Here is a 22,283-nt window from a genome sequence, read left to right as displayed (position 1 = left end):
ACCACAGAAGAGAGGAAAAAAACATACAGTATGGCATCCAGGAAGAAACCTGTCTTCACCAAGACCACTAACACAGCCTGACAACCTACAGACTACATTTTGCCACCTGTTTCTCCTCATAAGCAAAAGAAGCAGCAGAAATTTGAGATCAACTGCTTTTTTTCCATGAAAGTTTGCTGATGCTGGTTTATAGGTCCTGATCTGTAAAAGAAGGCCTTCAAATATAACACTAAACATGAACATTCAAGAAAACATGGATTTTTTTTTCTTTTTCTTTTTTTTTTTTAATTTGCAGCCCCCAAATGCTATATGTGCAATATGATGCATTAAGCATTGTCTTGAAAGTGAGTTGGAGAAGGCCTAATATGTTTTTATAATGTGTGCTGCAATTAAAATATTAAACTGAGTCCCACTATATGCAGCATTTTGAAAAGTTTGCCTAACGTAAACGCTTTTAATCACATTTTGACATCTAAACTGAAAACAGTGATGGATAGACAGGTTCTCTTGTACAGTTTGGAGTAGCTGATATTTACAAAATGTTGGAAGAAATAAGATGGCAAAAGTGGTAGGACAACTTCTAAGAATTGTTTGCTGAGGACAAACTGAAGTGTCATAGACATGATCAAAACATTCTGTAAAACTTTGCATACTGGTTTATTCAGCAGTGACTAATTCTCCTCAGGGGCTTCCAGTGCCAGATCACGAGAAATATTTTCATATGCTTTGAAAACAGAACGTCTCCTAGTCTATTTATTAATCCCTTCATCTTTCCAATTACAAATACTTTTAAATGTAAAAGGATGGTGCTTGAGGCTATGCAGTTGCTTCCTGCCTGAAATCCATTGATAATTAGGTAACAGATTAATATCACTATATTAATTTCTGATACAGTGATAACATTTGGCTGTTTGGCCACAATGTCACTTTGAAACTAATACCATTTAGAGACTGCCAGAAAGCTGCAGTATGGACCTCTTGTTTACAAATGCAGATTTAGCAGAATTATTCTACTAGTTTCCTTCAAAATGAACAGCAAAAAAGACTGTATACAAAAATACCTAAGTTAGCTGCCCAAGCAATGCAGCTCTGTCCATGGAATACTCTCAAGAACATTAAGCAAGGCACACGATCACACAGAGCATACCTAAAAGCACATATAGATATTCCCTGGCTGTGAAACATGACAATAAATTGTGTAATGTCGCATATAATATTTTTACTTTCAACTGATGGAGATTTGTATGGTTCAGGACTGTTAATGAATGAAGAAACAGTGGGGAAGCACACCAGCTCCTTTAAGTTCATTCTTTATTACATATCTAATTTAAAAGAGGTTATGGAAGACTTTACCTAGCCTTGAGATTTACATATAAGAGTGAAAGCCATCGTCACATCTGCAGAATCACCCTACCTGACCTCCTCCTTAACTTCTAAGGAAAACTGTAACTTACCGATCTTCTCACTGTATTCAAAAGGAAATGATGATTTTCTACTAGCAAGCACAAGTGATACTCATAAATAGTAATCTGACTTAATTTTAGGCTCAAAATAGCAAAAGAGAAAGAGACAAGGCCTAAAATCGTTCTCATTAATAAGCTTGATTCTAACTGATAGAACACCAATTTAAAAAAAAAAAAAAAAAAAGTGAGAACACCTAAACAAAACCTGGTTAATTTCAAGGCACTTAACTCATATATCAAGAGATATTAGATATTCATTTTGAATAAGAACTACCTTAGAAGAATCTTAATCCATCTTTGAAATTCTGATAGTGTTACTCACTTTAAGTAGTCACTTTGAACTTGAAACTGGAAACCAAGAAGAGAAGTATGCACTAACACCATTTGAACTTCCAGTCTCCCTTCATATAGCTGGGACTTCATGACAGTTGTAGCCTCGGTATTAAGCCCTTGTACAAAAAGAAAATCTGTATTATTTTATCATTTTACTTCGCACATAAACAATTACTTTTAACGTTATGCTTCTGTACTACAGAGTCTGGAATGAAGTTACAATTTCTTAAACAGGTTCAAAGTTCTCATTGTGGTTAGTTGTCTCCTGAGTGTATTTCATAATACCCAGAAAAAAAAAAAAAAAAAAAAAAAAAAAAAAGATAAATTTCTTTCTATCTGTGCCAATGTTGATTCCTAGTTTATTCCTAGTTTAAATAAGCAAGGTTGTTTTGGTTGTTGTTTTTAAGTGTACTGCTTACAACACAGCTATTTGAGTAAACTAAATAAATTTACTCTCATCCATTGTTCGTCTACATTAGAGAAACAAATGTTTCTCCATGTAAGAGAAAACTGGTCATGGTTCTTGCCCATCTCTATTTCAATTCTACTCTAGGCTCATTTTTCATTAAAAGGGATGCCCAGAAAAGTGACTACTTAAGGCTTATGTCATTAACACTTATGTCAAAAAAATACATAGAGTTGATAATTCCTGCGGCAGGATTTACATGGACAGATACCCTGCTAACCTTGAACAGCTTTAAAAGATCTTTTTATTCCTCTCTGGTATTTCAGCTTCAGGCTGAAATTTTAGTGCCTAAGCGCAGGACCATTGGGGTTTAATTGTTTGGTGGTGATTTTGTTTTGGGGTTTAATTTTTTGGTGGTGATTTTGTTTTGGGGTTTAATTTTTTGGTGGTGAATTTGTTTTCTTTGAGTTCTTAGAATCATGCAGCTTTGCACAATATTGCAGTCTTTTACCTAATTTGCAAGAAGAGCTCTGACCTGTACTACACCAGCAATTTCAGTCTGAGAAGTCCCATTAGCCTCACTTACGGTTTAACCACATGACCTCCTTCATGCATCTTTATTAATCTGAAAAAAAAAAACCTCTTGCAGTGGTATCTTCACAGATGCATTCTCTAACTGTTTTTTCCCAATATTGGGCACAACCGGCAGGATTTGGGTGGTGAGAAGCTGCAAGATGCTCTCTGTGGTGAAAGGGATGTGCCCAACCCCAGCACCTCAGCAACCGACAAAATGGCCGCCAGCCCCTCCCCCCCCCAGCCAACCAGAGGAGGTCCTGGCATGGCACTGCTGGGGGTCTACTTAAAATGGCGGGTGCTGGGGTGCATGGAGGTGTTTGGAAACTTACGCCCTTGATTTGAGGCATCAAAGCAAAAACCCAAAATAACAGGCATGAACAAGACTCCCATGATAAGAACAAAGGTGGTTTGAAGAGCTTGAGAATACTCAAAGGCAGTGTTCAGCAATCAGAAATTAAGAGAAAATTTGATCACCGTATTGAAGGAACATTTAGATTGCACATGGAAAGGGAATTACATCTATCATATACCTAGCACATTGACAAATGGTCAAATTGAAATAAAAATTCATGAGTTTGAACTGTTTAGTTACTCATTCTTTCTTGTGAAATGAAGCCTCTCAAAACTGCCATTTCTTAAAAGTGTTTTTTACTAAACAAAGCTCATGGCTGTCACAAGATCTCTTTCCATGTGACAAAGAATATTATTCAAATGGACACAAATTAATGTCATTGCCTTGACGGAGTATGAAACAAGAACAGGACATGACATTGTCAGTGATGCAACAACTATCCACTGCAAAAATAAGCAGAAAGTAACACGCAGGGGGCCAGATGAGGCAATGCTGCAAAGGCACACTGCAAACCCACAGCCTTCCACACAGCTCAGGAACATTTACATTGCAGCAATTCACTCAGTTTGCATGACCTTGAATATTTACAACATTACAAATCAAAACTTTACTTCAGTTTCAGGGGAATACACAAAGGCAAAAAATAAAAAAAAGATGACAAATAATCTGTCAACCCAGTTTTAACAAATGTTTTTAGTAAAACAGGGTATTTTAGATGGCTAATGAAGATGAACTTTATTTTGCATACACATTGCAGCAGTATTTAGATTTCAACAGACTATACACAGACATTTACAAGTTTCAAATACAAGATTTCACCAGCTTCTTAAGCTGAGACAGGACATTTGCATAAACACCAACATGGAAATCTAAATTTATATTTCCAAGCTAGAACTACAAGTTTTCATTCCTCAAAATGAAGTTTCAAATATTTTGAAATAGCCTGTCATTTACACTATCTAATTTATCAAGGAGCTCTTGTCTTAAATGGCAATTTGTCCCTCTTTTTGTATTAATATAGAAGGTTAATTTTTTCTTTATTTTTCTCAAGTATTAGCATTCTGCAATGTTTATTTGATTAAAAAATAAAATAAAAGGCAACAGAAAGCACATACTTATAAACAAACAAAAGCCAAAGAGAATTGGGAATAGAAATAAAATGTCCTGCTTCGATTCTCATCCCATCAACCCATTAAAGTTTTCTACCACACTAGGAAAAACAGGGAACTGAACAAAGACATTTTCAGCAATCTTTGGAAGAAGTGTCAACGTTTCTTTCCTGAAAGATTATACTGTCTCACAGAAGCTGCTGACATTGCCTCCTTTCTAAGCTTCAGAGTTCTGAACTTTGCTTCTTAAGGAACACCAGAAACAAGAGAAAGGAGTAACAGCAGGCAGAATCTGCAGATAAAAGAGAAGACACGTAGCTGCAATTACAAGAAGATCAAGAAAACCAAAATTGTTTATATTACATTTGTATGTGACAAATGGATAGAGGGTTTTGTTGTTTTTGTTTTTGTTTTTCGTTTCTGATTGTTTGGAAGTTAGAGTGATTCTCAGAACATATATTTATTAGTAGTTTAAGAATGTAACTATACATTTGAATGTTTTGCACTGTCATTCAGTAAAACACTTGAATCTACTATAACATTTCATTGGTTTGTTTAGCTATTATATTTAACATATTTAGGAATGGCTGCAGAATCATGAAACAAATAATGACCTAATGTGCTTTTTTCTTCAAAAAAGATTCAGCTCCTCAAAGGGCTTGATTATTTACAGCATTTCATTTCTTGTTTCTCTCACAGCTAGAGGTATTTCTTCGATCAAAGAATCTGAGCACTTCTTCTGATCAGCTATTACATTACACCACATAACACTTTTGCAGGGAGTTTGAGACTAAAATAGACAGAGAAAAGGATGAAGGAAATGCACAGTCAGAGCTACCACCATGTTTATTTCATGTTACCTCTGTAACAACCCTGGATCAAAGAAAAAGAACTAAGGAGAATTTTGAAAAAGAAAAAAACAACTGACATACACATTAAATATTTGCTTTATTTTATTTTCTCTGCTAGAATTTTGACCATGATACTTTGGGCATTGTTCAGAATAAAAAACAATCATTGTATCATTGTCCTATAAAAAGTAGTTTTTACGTAGTATTTTGACTTTAATTTATGACCATTAAAGTTCCCATTGGGCATAATTAGAAATACAGTAAGAATTGCAGTAAAGTGAGTAGCCAGTCCATGTTTCTGCATTAATATTTGCAGAAATAAAGTCGTAAATAAAAGGGCATAGCTGGTCTTCAGAAGAACCAAGCAGAGAAGAGCCTAAAATCAGACAAGTCAACCCTTATCAGAAACATTCAAAAGAAGTTACCTAGGACTTATTAAAGTAAATGAATTTAACTTAGTCTACAGACTAAGATGATAAAGATTTCCTGGTGACATATGGAAAAATGAATAAATTACTAAAAAAACAGAATAAAATACTAAATATATTATTGAGGAAAAGACATCAGTGTTAGCAAGAGAATACAACAGATATTGGATCATAAATGCCTGCTGAGGTGAGGAAGAGTTGGATTCATCAGCTAAGGAGATCACCTACAAACCCTATGATATTACGTGAAGCGATAACCAGTGTCAACTTGGCCAACGTTTGCATTCATTTGATTTGAAGTTGCCTTGTTGCATACAGGGTATTTTGTAATCTGACCTAAGAACAATAAAATAAAGGTTTGACTGAAGGTGAATCTCCAACTGAAATTAATTTCGGGGTCTGGAACAAGTTAGTCATAGTTAATTAGGATCGTGATAGAATTACCCTTACAGGGTCAGCACACAGAATGGCTTGGGTTGGAGGGGACCTTAAAGGCCATCCAGTTTCAGCCCGCTGCCATGGGCAGGGATGCCACCCATCAGATCAGGCTTCCCAGGGCCCTATCCAGCCTGGCCTTGAACACCTCAAGGGATGGGGCACCCAGAACCTCACTAGGCAACATGTTCTAGTGCCTCACCACACTATGAGTGAAGAATTTCCTTCTAACATCCAATTTAAATCTCCTCTCTTTTAGTTAAAAGCAGTTCCCCCTTTGTCTATTACTATCAGCCTACATAAAAAGTCGCTCTACATAAGCCCCACTTTCATTACTTGAAGGCCACAATGAGGTCTCCACAGAGCCTTCTCATCTATCAACTGTGCTACTCAGCTCGGTGTCATCTGCAAACTTGCTGAGGGTGCACTTGATCCCATTGTCTATGTCATTGATAGATATATTAAATAGATAAAGATATTAAATAGATAGAGATATTAAATAGCACCAGTCCCAAGACAGACCCCTGAGGGACACCACTCATCACCAGACTCCATTGGACCTAGAGCCATTGACCACAATTCTCCGGGTACAGCCCTTCTGCCAAACACTCCCATTTTCTGTATTGTTTGTGATTTAAGTCAAAGATGTTTTCAAGTTCCTTTTTCACCCTCAATACAGTGCATAAAATGTTCATACCAACTTTTTGCTAAACCCAGATTAAGTAAAATGATTGATGATACTGAATACTAATGATTATATTTCCATGAAACATTATGTATTCCTCCAAGACAGCTTTATTTATAATGCATTTAAACTATGTCAGTTTTTTTTTTTCCTATTGATTCACTCTACAAGGTGTGACAGGCAAACAGAAGCAAGTACTGTCAATGCTTTGTTTTACCATATAGCAATCCATTGTGCTGAGTACTTTGTTATTAAAACAAAAAAGATAGATAGTTAGAGGTTGGTTTTACTTTTAAAGAGCATACAACAAGCTATTAACACGCTTCCATAACTTTATAAACAAACTTCTTTGCTTTCTTAAACATATCTATAAACTCCCATTTATCTAGGTTGGAGCCAAGTCTTCAGGGTATTGTCAGATAGAGAGAATACAAAGATACCCATTTCTGATCCCCCACCTCCACACACACACACTCTCATGTCTCTTTGATCTTATGTTTCTGTATTTGCTATTTTACAGCTGCTCATTTTCCACACTGCTGTCTCAAAAACAACTCACATTAAATGCAAGCTTAATTATCTAATGCATCTTTCATACACAGACCATCTATGCCACATTATCACCTGATGTAGCATGATTATTCCATTCCAAAATTGTTTCTTTTACCTTTTAAAAGGAAGTTAAAGGATAATATTTAAGAATTTTCAGAATTTTCAAATTTTCAATTGGAAATCCACATGTAGGCAGGAACTACAGTTTATAATTCACATAGTCAATGTTCATAGATACTCTCCTGTTAGTTCGTTCAACCCATCTTCCTTTTGATTATGATTATAAGCACTTTTTCCTGCCTCTTGTTCCTGTTAGAAGCACTCACACTTTAAGGTTGTAAAAAGAGTCTGCTGCTGCTCTATCCTACCAAACGGGCATTAGCTAAACACTTCTTGCCTAGGTGATGAGCAGGTGGTCTTGGCACTGTGCTCATGGATGCAAATCACCAGTATTGCACTGCTCTGGCCCTTCCAGTGGAGCAGGACCAAGCTTCAAGAGCACAGACTGGAGGAGGAAAAGGATTTATGGTTCCAATCTTGTTGCTAGCAAAATCAAGATCAGTACATTTGAGATTATTTGCCATTTATGAGGTGAGAAGAAGGAATTTTTCTTCATTGGTGAATGGCTGACAATATAACAGAATTTTGTAAAGTATGGTTGGCGAAAAAGAAGTTGAGTGACTTACAAGATACCTCTTTACTTGCACGCTACTGCATCTAATATTTCCATATGGATTATCATTTAACACTTAGTATGCTACCCATGACATGAGAAGTGTTTACACAGTATCTTTAAACATGTCACCTGTTTGTCTTGAAATTCACAATCTGAGAAAAAACAAGCTACAAGCGGGTCTGGAGTCTCTTAAATGCCTCAGTAAGCATGCTGGTGGTAAATCTTCATTTCCGGCAGCATCTGCTGGCACTATTACATGAATTGCTCGTTTCCAACCAAGAAGCTTTTCTATGATTTCAATCACAGTGGTTTTAATTTCAGTAGTAATTCTCGATTACCACTGTGTAAATCAAAGTGCAGGGGGTTGCACAGAGAATGAAACAGATGAATGCTTTTATAAGGATCAATAAGGAAAAGATTTTATTTTAAGTTTTCAATAGGAAAATGAGAGCTGATACTGTGCAGTATTGTCACAGATGTTATCCCACCTTCCCAATCTTCCTCCAGTTATTTTGATAAATATGCTCAGAACAGTAAATAACACCATTGAGGATCTAACTCAATTGTACTATATGAACACTAAGCATTTTGGATACACGAGATGAAACCAAAACTGCAAAAAGTTGTGTTTTGTTTGTTTGTTTAAAAAAGTCTTCAGGGTGTATCAGCTTCCTTCATCTGAACTTAAGCACCTGCAAAACATCAGTATGCCTGAGAGCAGTTGGAAAAGCTTGTATTTCATCCACACTTCTGTAATAAAACCAATACTGCACTGAAGGAGCTTTTCTCCCTCCTCCCACAGGACACGAATGCTGATTGCTTACAGACTAAGACTTAATGACTTAAAACACTTCCAGATATTGAGTGTATTTCAAAGGAACTGCTTCACATTGTTTACACCTCGGAGTCTTTGTACCATGAAAGAGAGATAAGGAAAATAAGTTTTACAGACAGAGATTGCTCATGATATGAAAAAATCTTAAATACAAATTAGCAATTTACTTGCATGAAAGAAGAATTATAATATGAGAAAGACTTGCTTCCACTACTTACAGAACTACACAGGTAATAATACTACATGCTGTCTAGAATAACTGCAGAATAACAAAGTAGTGCTGTCCAGCCACAGCAGATGTTTCAGATGTTTCAACCGTTTGTATTACATATTTTTGTTTTATATGTTCCAAAAGAGAGAAGCCAGGAAAAAAACAAAACACAACAAAACAAAAACAAAAAAAAACAAAAAACAAAAACAAAAAAAAAACCACACAAGGGCAGCTTTGAAACACTAGCATCAAACAGTGCTTGGAAATAATCATTGACCATGGATCAGACTCATCCAAACCAATATAATGTTACACATACTACAGAAAACATCTTGTACAGTTTGAATTAGTTTCCTATATCACTTCTAAGGCTCATCAACAGTGCAAATAATTTACTATAGAAATAACATCTCTTCAGGAACAACAGCTGCCACCTCACTTATGGCCTTCCTCTGGTATGTCTTTTTTTTTTTTTTTTTATTAGCTGCCATTTGGGATTTCTAAGCTAGCAAGAACTACCAAGGTTTAGACTTTTTTAACCTGAATCAATAAATGAATAATTCCAGACAACACAACTCCAAATTTCATTCTCAAGGTGATCCAATGTCACACCTGTCTCAAGTAGAATTGCCACTGCTTCAAAATGTACCCTTAAATGAGAAATGTCAGAGCATGGCCATTTTTTTCTTCTGAAGCAATTCTTTTTATTGTTCTTTTAAATGTCATTTAAGCTTTAACAGAAGAATTTTCTACGTCTAGAGCCTATTTTGTTACTGAGCAGCATTCATTGTTCAAAACACCCTCCAATCCGAACAGCTGCCTTGTTAAACTACTGAATGCACAAAGAAGAATATTCTAACATTTCTCATCTGAAGTCTATTCACAGAAGGCTGTAAACTAACAGAAAATGGGACCATCAAAAAGTTATTCCAGGTATGGAGTACTTCTTCACTGCCACACAGTACTGTGATTGTATTCTAATCCACAGTAATAAAAGATGAAGAAAAGTCAGACATAACTCAAACCTCCTCTAATGACTGTGAACTACCTTAAGGGATATCTTTGTTGACCACTATTTTTTCGTTGTTGTTACTTTATTAGGTTATGTTGATTTTTTCCCCCATTTAGAATGGAGAAAAACAAACAAACAACAACAACAGTAACAAAACCAGAAAATCTATTCCTAACCGCAAAAAGTGGTTAGGTATTAAAGTATTCTATTAATTAATTTAATAATATTTATTAATAAGTATTTTATTTAATTAAAGTTAGGTATTAAAAGTATTGCTGTTACATAGTGACCTTTGCCACAGGATTATGAATAGTGGGACAGAAGCTGCACTTATATTTTCATTTGTAACACCATCACAACTTTGCATCTTAAATTTTCAGGATTACCCAAATCACATATGCCCTCTTAAAGACATAAAATAGTATGATTACACAGTATGATTACAAGTTCCGGCACTTAATCAACTCAAGGAGTAACCTACTTGTAACCTACTTAAAATTTTCTTGCACAGTATTTTGTAATTCTCTAGTTTTGTGAGCTTCCTGGTAATAGAGGAGTTAAATATATACAAGTTCAACACAAAAAAACAGAAAGACTTGGCTTTCAGTAAGGAAGAAAAAAATAGTTATGGCTGGTCATTATTCATTTTGTTTTTCCAGGTGTTAAAGCTTGACCAGTTTTTAACTTTTTTTTTTTTTTTTTTTTTTTTTTTTTTTTTTTGCAATGGTGCTGACAGTCTTTGTGTAACCTTGTTGTTAAGGTATGTTCAGTCCTGGAACAGCTGAAACCATTATTTTTTTCTTAGTTTGTCTGCCTATACCTCATAATGATGCAGTATGCAAAACAAAGGCCAAGGATGTTAGACAATATACATATATATATATTTTGGCTGCTTATATGAGAATCTCAAATTTATATATATATATATATATATATATATATATATTTTTTTTTTTTTTTACAAAACTTTCCAATTTTACATAGCAACAAAGTGCAAGGCCAGAATATTTAATTTTCAGCACTAAAATAGCATACTCCTCTCAGTGAAATGGTCACACTGTTCAAAAAATTAAGACATCACAGAGGTTGGGAAGATTATTTTTGGAAGGTTCTTTTCCCCTCTTGTCCATTTTCAGCTAAAAAAAAAAATTGTTTGACTAACTTCATAGGACAAAGATTTGAAAAAAAAAAAAAGAGCTATAAACTCAGGCTGTGGTGACTCTCTTACTGCTTCCTATGTTTTAATTTCTTTTCCACATACTAGATTTTTTTTCTAAAAAAAAAACTAGAAGGTTTTTTTTTTTTATTATTTATTTCCAGTTACTATTTGAAAAAAAAAATTCCACAGGGAAAGATGTGTTGTCTCCTCCAGAGATAAGACTAGTTTTGGAAGAAAATCAAGGTCAGAAATAAAACAGCATGCATATGGCAAGTTCTGAACAAATGAAATAAAATAATAGCAGTACAGGAATATTTAGCATTTAGGATTCCAACCAAATTTGTTGATGTCAGTTACAGCTATTTATTTTACCCAGTAAGTTCAGGGCAGTCTCCATATTTAGGTTTCAAAGTCACTGAAAATTACATTGTTATTTCCTTTTCTCTCTTAAAAAAAAAAAAAAAAAAAAAAAAGGCATTTTGTTGGACTATGATCTATGCTGAAATCCTGATCCTAGTTCAACAGCAGTGTTGTTCTCTATCTTCAGAGCAACACCTGTGCACGGCACCAACTTCAGCTACCAGCACAACAAAGATGCTGCAGAAGAGTCCCATATTCAGGCTTGGCAGTACACATTCACCATCATGCAGCTACCACTGCAGCTCCTGCAGGAATTCTCTCTAAAACCCAGCCCTACTCTTCCCACTAGAACCTTTAAGCCTCTAAAAACAAACATGAAATTCCCATGTAGTACTGACTTTCCAACCCTTCCATATTCTTGAAAAATTCTTCAGTACTACTTTGTTCACACTACTGTGAGTTTATCTGCTAGCAGTCTTCAAAGAAAATCCCCACATAAAATCAAACCCAAATTCTGAAACCCTCTGGACTCACCTAGAGCATTCCTCTTCCATAATGCAAACCTACTTTCCTGAAGCCTTGCACTCTCCTTTCTGTGCATAATGCATTTCCTTTGTTTGTCCCAGCTAACTCACTCATGTTCACTCTTGAAACCATTTGCCAGATGCTATCTTCATGAGAAAAAAAATGAGGTTTACAGGCTAACCAACTCTTCCCCCATGGAAAGGTTGGCACATGCTCATATAAGCTAACAACCTTTTTAAATGCCGACCTCCCAGTTTGTCAAATTAGTGTAACAATACTAATTCCTTTATAAATCACCTTGACATCCAGTGAAGACAGGCTTTCTTGTAACAGATTTAAGCTCTAAAGCATTTAGTAATAATTCTAATCAGATGATTCATATGTCAGTGTTTATTCTCCCCTCCCCATTTAGAGCAGAATGAGCTTAAAAGTTCAAACATGTATCTTATGACTTAAATGTCTCCGTATTTGCTCTAGCACTTTTGTGACAATTGTTTTGTGTCCTAAAGTCTTCGAATTTATTTTCTGATGCCAATATCAGATTTTTGATTCTGATTCTGATTTTGATTTTCAGATATCAGTTTCTGATGCCAATATCAGATAAATATAAAATATTTCTTAATGTTTTTAAGAAAAAAATCCTTCACTCTAACCTTCCACATTACTATTATAAGTATTATACTATTACTATTATATAATAGTTTACCATTTTTGGAAAAAAAAAAAAAAAACCAACAACAACAACAAAAAAACATTTTACTTTGCATGGAAATAATAATTTCACCTGAAGTACAACTGAAATATTTTTAAAATTCTCTTGAATTCTCTTGAATGTTGCATTGAACTTCTAAAGAAAGTGGAAGATTGTGAACCCACTTTAATCCCAATTCTATACACAGTGCAGCAAAATACCTAGAAAGCCTTTGCATACTTAATATAAAAATATTCCTTTTCTTTGACAATGTTTTCAGCTGCTTCATTAAGTGTTAAGCAGCTTCTAACCCATCACCTTCCAACTGCTTTCATTTGCAGATCACATTATAGCACAAGTTTCTTACATTATTTTACATTCTTAAGCATTCCAGGTTAACAGAGAAGCTTTTCAAGCTTTGATGAACCTTTCAAAGACTCTAGTCCAAGTTTTGAAGAAACTGATCATCAAAAGAGGAAAGATTCTAAGGAGGAAAGAAAAGACACAAGAGACCACTAGATATTTGTATGTGCTGAAAAATGCTGTTTTAATCTTGATAAAGAACATCTGAGACTTGAAAAGACAAGTGAGAAATCTTCAGACTGCCTCTCACATTAGATGAAATCAAGATGTCAAATAGGTACAGTGTTTTACTACCTTCTGAAAGTGCAGTAGCTGCACCTTTCCAATTAGACTCAGAGTGCGAGGTAAAAGCATCGTGTACACATCAGTGACTTTTCTGAGTCTGTAATTGGATTGGATGAAATTGGCTTGTGCTGAACACTGGTCTGAAAGGTCTTAGATCTGTTATGAGATTCTCTTTTCCCTTCTTTCTACAGACTAAAGGTACAATTATCAGCAAAATAATAAACATCATCTTTTCTGTTAGAAATATCATGTTTTGCAGAAATAATTGGCCAAATTTATGTTTAGCAGCTTTTATATTCCCAGTAGTTGTTACAGCATATACATTCAGAGAACATTAGGTGCAAGCAAATGCATCTAAACTTTAAATTAGCACAGTCACATTCCCACACAGACCATTCATTTAAGTAATTTTTTGTTATGAGCGTCTGGCATGCTTCTCCAGTAATAAAGCATCTAATATTCTGAGTAAACAGCAGCTTACCAAGAAACATATAAATGAATATTTCTAAATATATAAGAGGAAACTAAATAGAGTCTCAGTTATTTGATATCCTCCCAGATTTTCAGAAGGTCATTTCGCAAAAGAAAGGTGAACCAGTAAGAATTAGACAAAAAAGACAAAATGCAAACACATACACCAAGACTAAAATGTTACCATCTTTATTAAACAAGCTAATCTGAAGTGTAAAGCAAGACATCCATCAAACAAATATACAGACCACAACAGACAGTCCAGTAAACTTATAAGTACCAAGGCTCACTGGGGCTGTGTTCTCTTGAAACAGGCTGAAACAGCAAGTCTACAAGAGAAAATCAAGAGGACATCTGCCTCAAAGAAATTAATACAGCAGACATCAAAATAATGCAAAACACCAGCCTCTGCTATCTGTACTCTCTTTTGACAGTTTTGCACAGAGCTTGTTAGATGCCTCAGCTAATTCAGTTCATAGCCTTGCATGAACAACTTAGCACCTTCCTTACCAGAGGTTTCAGACAAAAGACAGAACCCGAGCAGCTGAGGCACCAGTACAGCGTGCCTACTGGCTTCAAGACAATGATGTCCAGCACAGGAGCGGTGAGAGCCACTACAGTAACAAACACTGCCTCAGTTTATGTTGCTAATTGCTATGACATCTCAGCACCCAAATAACTATTGACATATGCTAAAGTCTTCTACTAGCTGGCAGAAGTGGTGTATGGTCTGCCTTCATATTCTTCTAGAGATGGAAACTTTCTTGTGAACTAATGAATCTATCCAGTGTTTTTCTCTTCCTTACTTGCATCCTGTTTCCATTCATGTATTACACAAGGCATGGTAAGAAACACATGTTCCAGGAAAGCAATATTTTTCACAATATCCAAAGTTATTGTTTCCCTCCACTCATTACTCATACATTAGTCTGATATATCAGATTAAGCCTGAGCTGAATGGACATAAACAACACTGAGTAATTCATCAACCATCTACCTGTCCCCAACTAGCTGATATAAGAACTGATAAGCTAATGGACCCTCAGTTAAAAGCACAACAAGAAAGCAACAGATGCCATGGTGCAGATGCAGCAAGTACTTTTATGTCTTGTGTGATGCAAAATAAGGGAAGGAGATCAGAGTACTAAATGGACACTAAGATCTCATCAATACTAGCTTTTCCCTCTTTCCTCCTCCAGGCCAGGGCTCCCCATCCAGAGCACCTCCTTCAGGGAAGCTGCACACAGGCTGGTCACACATGCTATGAAGGCTCAGTCACTACTGTGACTGAGGAATGACTTGTGACAAAGTTACACAGGAGGTTTTCATGATGCAATCCCTTACAAATAGATAATATGAAAGAAGAGATCACTCATTTCCCATGGACTTTGAAGAAATGCAAATAAAAAGATCAACCCTTTAATGAATTTGAAATCCCAAACAATTTGAAGCCTGTATACAGATTAAGAACCCCGCCCATCACCTGGAAAAATTTTACTCATCCATTTACTAACATACATCACAATTTTAAGTAGCAAGAGTGAAAACTTTTTAACACAGTAAGTTATCTGAGTGAAATATCAGAAAAGAGTTAATGCATACTTTAAAAAAAATACAGATGCTCTGGCATCAGTAGGACTCGGTGATCTGTAATTAGCAGCTTTGTCAGTATGAATACATCCAGTCTGTCTGTCTAATGGGGATATGTGTTTTTTGCCTTTTTTTTTTTTTTAAGCATGTATGCAAATATTATTTTGCACTGATCTAAATCAACACCACCAACTTAAGAATATATTACCACGGCTAAGCAGAAAAGTCACCTCTTAATAAGAACTCTGATATCCCTAGAATAACAAAGCAAAAAGCAAACATCCAGGGGTTTGTTTCAATTCACTGCGCCTAGAACTGAAGCTCACTGCACGAAATAACAAAAATCCAGAATGAGAAAAAAAATCTGTGCCTCAACAGTGTATCTCACCTACCAGGGAAGATCCTCTCACTACCTAAATGCATGCTAGAGTTTGACACTGAAGCTCTTAAATAACATTTAAATCAGTTTTCCATGTTATTATAGTAACAGACTAACTTGAGCTTGCTGTTGTTTGTTTAGCAGCTGGAATAGGAAAATGCTCATAAAGGTTTCATATATTTTAGATTGATATACATACTTATATCTAAATAGAAATATCTGGATATAGATATACATGCCAACAAGAAAGAATGGAAGATGGAAATGAATTTTGTGAAATACTTTGCCTGACAGAAGTTACCTTAAAATGAATCAACATTTCAATAAACAGTTTTGACTGCGCACAATATTATGATAAACATAATGGCTGAATTCACCAGGCAACCACCAATTATCCGCATCTAAGGCATTCATTGCTAGGTATTTATAGAGCTGTATCTATGCAGAAGTAAAACATATCTTATACCACAACATACAGATGTTTCACTAGAATCAAGACAGATAGAAAGTGATTAATGGAAAGATTTTGTTGTTGCTGTACTGATTTTTAAAGAGGACAGCAAATGGCAGTTCAAGATAGCAGTGGCTTGTGATTTTTAAATAGTAAAATATTTTCTTTTAAACTAAAGTAAACACTTGGTAACCAACTCATCTCTAAAGGATATGAACTGAGTATTTTTGAGCCAAACCCTGCAGAATGACATTCAACTGAATATTATGCCATTTGCTACCGTTACTGAAGAACTGCATGCATGCATGATAATTACAAGAAATTCTGCTCCTTTGACCTCTAATACCAGGCATCAGTCACCACCGCTTTCCGTTTTGAACTACTCATTACACCCAAACCATATAGTGCTTGAATTTTGAACCACTTTAACAGCTTTCCATCTCACTTGTTAACTTGGCTTCCACATTTATTATTCCCAATATTGTAAAAGGTCAAGAACTTAATTCCCCACTGCCCTGCACATACTGCATTCATTTATATTTGTGTGAGGTGAGTGTAAGCTTTCCAGTTTCATTTAACTGTATTTTCAGTTTGATTTTTTGCATTGGTATAATTGCTGCAAGTGCCAAAGGCACAGAACAGCATTAGAGACAACTCAATGTTAATTCGATAGACTCAAACAGAGTACCTAATATGACCTTTCTTTGAAGGTGACTGTGATCTTTCCAACAGCTTCAGATAAGGTGTAGAATGAGGTGCTAGCAGAGAAAACATAGCATGGCATAGACAGAGGACTGGCCAAATAGAAAAACCTGCTACAAGTAACCATTACGGTACAAAAAATAAAAATAAAAAATTAAATGCGCCCCTATTGGATAAAAGGACAATAAAGACCACAGGTAATAAAAACTCTAAGAAAGGTAACTGAAGAGAATCACTGAACAGTTCAGGCAAGCTGGGACCACTGTTCAAATTTCCTTGTGGATTGATAGACACAGAAGGTAAGGTACCTAAAATACCAAAGGTCAAGGATTATAGCTGCAACTGATGTTCTGCCTGACGACTTTATTTAAATATGATGGCAATAAAAATGGTACATGTTATCTCTTCATTTTGAGGGAAAATAGATGCAGTTAATTTTAACATTTTAAACTTACAAGGCATGGAAAGAAAAAGTTAATCTATATGTCAGAATTTTTAAAGGCATGGGAGTAGTTATGGGTGAAAACACTGGTATTTTCCGAATTCACTGCCTGCCCCAGTTGCTCAGCAACTTGACATCACCAGAGCTCAAGTTTCCAGACAAGAGCCAGCAAAAGACTTGGAAAACCTGAACTTCAAGCACTTAATTATTAAGCACCTGATTCAGAACAGAATTCAGAAAGATATTATCATCCTTATGCAATTCCTAGGGAAAACAAGGCTCTGGGGAAAGCAGTTCTGATCAGCCAGCAAAACCTTGCACTGAGACACATACAGAAACTACATAATCCTGCTTTTCTCTGGGGATTAGGTATATTAACCACAGCCAAAAGCAAAGGCTTCTGTTTACTTGCAGGCTACAGTGGAGAACCCATTTGTGGGTAAGGTAGCCACCACTCTCTTAGGGAACCTGATCCTGCTCAGTAGATACGGAGGTGATGATCATCAGCTCACCTGCAAAGCTGCTATCTTAATAGATAAATTAATGCCAGAAGTGGATCTTAGTTCTCATCTTTCTGAAAAGCATTTAATGACAAAATTACAGACAATTCTGAATGCAAGGCCTCAACTATTTCCTAAAGTTGTGCCAAGAGATGTTCTTCCATCTATGCTACTTAAAATTACTGGAGCTAGAACACATTAAGTTGCTAAAAGAGACACCAAAATCATCTAACCAAACAAACAAAAAGCTCTATCCCTGCTGGATAACATTTTCAAAGCTGTCCTTCTACACAAATTTTGTTCTTTGCTTGATCTGTTATTCTTCATAAGCCTTAAATTCCAAATGAAGCCAAGGCAGTGTGGCTCCTACAGATCAGCATTTATTAGAAACAAAACCCTCTTTTTGTTAGTTTTCTCCCCTTTTTTCCCTCCAAATCCACGTATATCTGAGAGCTCAAGGCTCTTCCCACCTCCATTATACCCTGGCACTTTCACACACCATACATATCTGAACCCACCCCACATTGCTCTGTGCTGGATTTCCCCCCCAGCAGGATAACAAGCCCTGCTGACAGCTGGATCACAAAAACTGCATCAGACTTCAAAATGATAATGCTCATTCAGGAAGGCACAAAGCAAGTTACACAAAGGGTCACACAACAGCACACAAAGTGACCACAAGTTTCCATGCAGAATCTCCCCCCATCCCTCCATTTTGGGAAGGGAACATTTGTAGGAAAAGTGAGGAAAACTGTAGAAAAGCACACTGTGTTTTACAGCTTCTCCCAATGAGCTCATAAGCCTGATCAACTCCATGACCACAGCCATCAGCGCTAATTATTTATACAGCATTAGCTCTAAAACATCATATACTTGCAGCTAATTTTGAACATATTGTTGAAGACTAACAGCTTTCTATAGTGAATGATGATGATTAATGCTGTGCAAGATTCTACCATTAGCACAAAGTAGGCTGCTAATGAGCAAATTTAGCAAAGTTCATTTCTAAAGTTTAAAACCAGCTGGAGTGGTCAGTTTTCTAAACACTCAAAAACAGCCATTTCTAAAGCCTAAATGATTGTCCGGCTATATGCAGACGCCATGTAAATTAATGACGCTTGAACATTTATTTTTATCATAATATTTGTAAGAGTTAGAAAAAAATACCACTTACAAATATTCCCTGGAGGGAAATATCTAAGTGACAGGAATACTTGTCATCTCAAACCAATAGGCACAGCAGATCAGGCACCCAATAACTGAATCAAATACTTTCTGATCTGTTTTGCTGAAGGAGGAAGGCATGCGAAAAGAATATCAAATACACATATTATTAAAAGTCTTATGCCAGCAGATGGCTCCTGTTCAAAGAGAGTATGATTTGTATATAAAAATATGCAAACACTCAAAAAAGCCTTCTTCCAATTTAAACTTGGAATGCAGGATTTTTTACATTTCTCCTCATACCACATGGATGATAAAAGGAAAAGGATTCTTTGTTCTTAACTGTACAATGGAAATGACTATGGCCTATGTTGGCCAAGGCTCAATTTTCAGGGCAAGTCCATGAAAGTCATGCTAAGATTGTTGTTAATTAACAACCATAATCATTTTCTGAAGTTACCATAATAGGAATATTAGACAAGAATATTAGACAGTTATTATGGTTGTGAGAAAGTCATCAACTTTTTTAAGATGATAACATAAGAACTAATTCAACTTGGTTTGAACACAAGTAGCAGCTCTTCCAACATCACTGCTTTTCTCTTTTGCTACCACATGAATGGAGGCTTTCTGCTCTCTACTGGTGTAGCAGCAGTGGTGAATTGAACAGAGTAAGAGAGCAAACCCTTGTGATAAAAAGCTATAAGGCAGGCCACATCACAGCTGACCAAAAAAAATTCCCAGCACTCATGTCAAATCTGGACACCAAAATATCTTATCTCAAAGGGAAAACATTCCTCGCAGATCACAGCAAAAGCATAAGACCACAGCAAACTTATTTCTACAGCTGGGGTTTGCTTCTCCTCAAGGAGCGAGAACAACCTGAGCTCACAGCCAGTTTTGTTTTGCTCTACCACAGTGAACAAAGAATATTCCTCAGAACAGAGGAGAGAAAACCAGACCAGTTTTCAAGGTTCTGCTTGCTATGCTAAACCTAACCCAAAACCTAACCCTAACCCTAAACCTAGCACCGTAGATCGAACCCTAACCCTGACCCCTAACCCTAACCCTAACTTGCTTCAACCAGAAACTCCTGCAGTACTCTTACACCTCATTATAATAATGAAGCTACTAGCTGTGGTGGTGTTCTTTTTTTTTTTTTTTTTTTTAATTTATTTATTTCTCACTCCTAAACATATCAAGGCTTGCAGATCAAAAGTAAAACAGATGAACTTTCTGTGGCATTTCTTCCTTTAAATTTGTCTTCCTCTGATTTTGTAAGCTTTACTGTAAACAGCAATAACTGGAGACAGCAGATGAGTCTGTTTGGGTTTTGTCTAGATAAAAAAAACTGATTCTGTTACTACACTAAGTCCTGTTTAACCATTACTTTTGACATCTTTGAGCCTTGGACCAACCCATTACATTAGCATATACATCAAGATAGCTTAATTACACATACTCGACAAAGCATACTTACATAAATATCCAATTATAGCTTAAAACAACACTCAACAGGCATAGCCATCTGTGATTGAAGATTTCTGTTGTTAAGGCATAATGGTGTACTCAGTTTCTTCCTTTCTGAAGACATTAAATACTTTTTCCAGTTACAGTGAAGAAACACTGGTGTAGCAATTGTTTCAAGTGCAGCAATGCATTACCTTGACAATTTAAAACATGAATTTACAAGACAGTCTGCCATTATTCCCTAAACCCCTCCCCCCCATCAACGTGAAAGTAAGTGCCTTTTTAAAAAAAAAAAAAAAAAAAAAAAAAACTAATTACCGATAATACTGGAATTAATCACTTGCCTATACATAAGCAAAACAAAGTGATGGTTCTTTTCTTTTACCTTTTATTTTCAAAATATTGTTCATTGCCATTTTCATTCTAGGATAAACCACCAGCATTTTTGCAACTGAAAGATAAAATGACATTTAAATATGTCTCAGAAGAGTAGGAGTCAATCAGGGTAGGAAGAGATAAATGCATGATGAGATATATTTAGAAAGCTCTGTAATGACATACTGTTTTGTGGTGGGAGGCATTTAAAAAACACTATTAGTCACTCTGCTGAGAACAGAACTGTGATACTGCTTTTACCAGTAAATACAGATACAGTACCAGCTGCAATTACCTGAGGATCTTAATGTTCAGTTCCTGATGATAACCACAGTACACAGTACCCCAGGACCCAACAAACATTAGCACATATACCGGCATTATCTTTGAGTAAATCTGATATGTTTTAAATAAATAAGGGTTTCTCCCTATGTAACACTTCTTACCTTCCTTATCAAAGTGTTCTGTGGTCTACGAAGTGTCAAACAAATCAGGTATTTATGTTGTTATATATCAGAAATCTTTTGGTATAGTTTCCTGCATTTTTATATGTTAGATTACTGTATTTTGAAGGAAGCATACTATTTAAGATTTTTATGGTATCTACAAAAAAAATCAAGCCTTTTTCCAAATGATAAATTTTAATCTTGTAATATGCCATCAGTCTCATGCCTGTAGATTCAAAGAAGATAGTTTCAGTCTGAAAATCATACATGATAACATTACCTTCGAGGGCAACTTGCTCTTAAACTTCTTCAGTTTGAAATATAATAAGAAATAGAAAACAAATTAAGGAAAAAAAAAAAAAAAAAAAAAAAGTACTTTAGTATGATTCTAAAGCAATCACTAAGCAGAAATAGAAGTAGAAATACCAACTTCATTTTCTTTAATTATTTAAATAATTCTGCTTTCCTTCTCACAGTACTGCTTACCAAATGAGTGTTCAGGCCTTGCTTGAACATATGATGGCAAAATGTTGAAAACCTGTTTTACTAAGGATAGAGCCATTCTCCATATATTTGCTGCATGTGAGAAATATTCCTTACAAGTTCCCTCACTAAACCTGTGTAGACAGCTCTGTGGAGAGCACAGCACAGCTTAAAAAGGCTACCCAGATCTTAGATCAAACTGAATTTGCCAGGGTAGAGCTCATCATGGCAAGCACATAGGCTTTGTAGAAACTCATGAATTAACACTAAATTGGGTAAATCCAACTGTGAGCACTTATTTTTAATTTTTACATTTGGGGACAAAAATAAGATGTTACAATGCCTTCAAGTGTTCATAATGCATTCAGATTTTGTTATCTAAACAATATCACACTTAAATTTACAATCCATCTATCATTATCCAAGGAGTTACCCAAATGATAACCAAAGATTTAAATTAAGCATGTATTGCTATAATGCCTTTGAAAGAAATAACATCTACC

The 22,283-nt window shown here is 35.6% G+C and overlaps 1 long non-coding RNA gene across 1 annotated transcript; it reads right to left on the bottom strand.

Annotated features, from left to right (window-relative positions):
* Positions 1 to 3,550: 3,550 nt before the first annotated feature.
* Positions 3,551 to 21,977, bottom strand: LOC110352885 (uncharacterized). Its single transcript, XR_002402589.4, has 3 exons — positions 21,784 to 21,977; positions 20,862 to 20,927; positions 3,551 to 4,531 (listed from the first exon to the last, which is right to left on the bottom strand). It is a non-coding gene; the product is annotated as an uncharacterized lncRNA (long non-coding RNA).
* Positions 21,978 to 22,283: the final 306 nt, after the last annotated feature.

The sequence above is a fragment of the Anas platyrhynchos genome, chromosome 10 (genome assembly GCF_047663525.1).
Source record: "Anas platyrhynchos isolate ZD024472 breed Pekin duck chromosome 10, IASCAAS_PekinDuck_T2T, whole genome shotgun sequence".
In the NCBI taxonomy this organism is placed as follows: domain Eukaryota; kingdom Metazoa; phylum Chordata; class Aves; order Anseriformes; family Anatidae; genus Anas; species Anas platyrhynchos.
The sequence above is the reverse complement of the archived record's forward strand: the minus strand, read 5'-3'. Positions and strand labels throughout refer to the sequence as shown.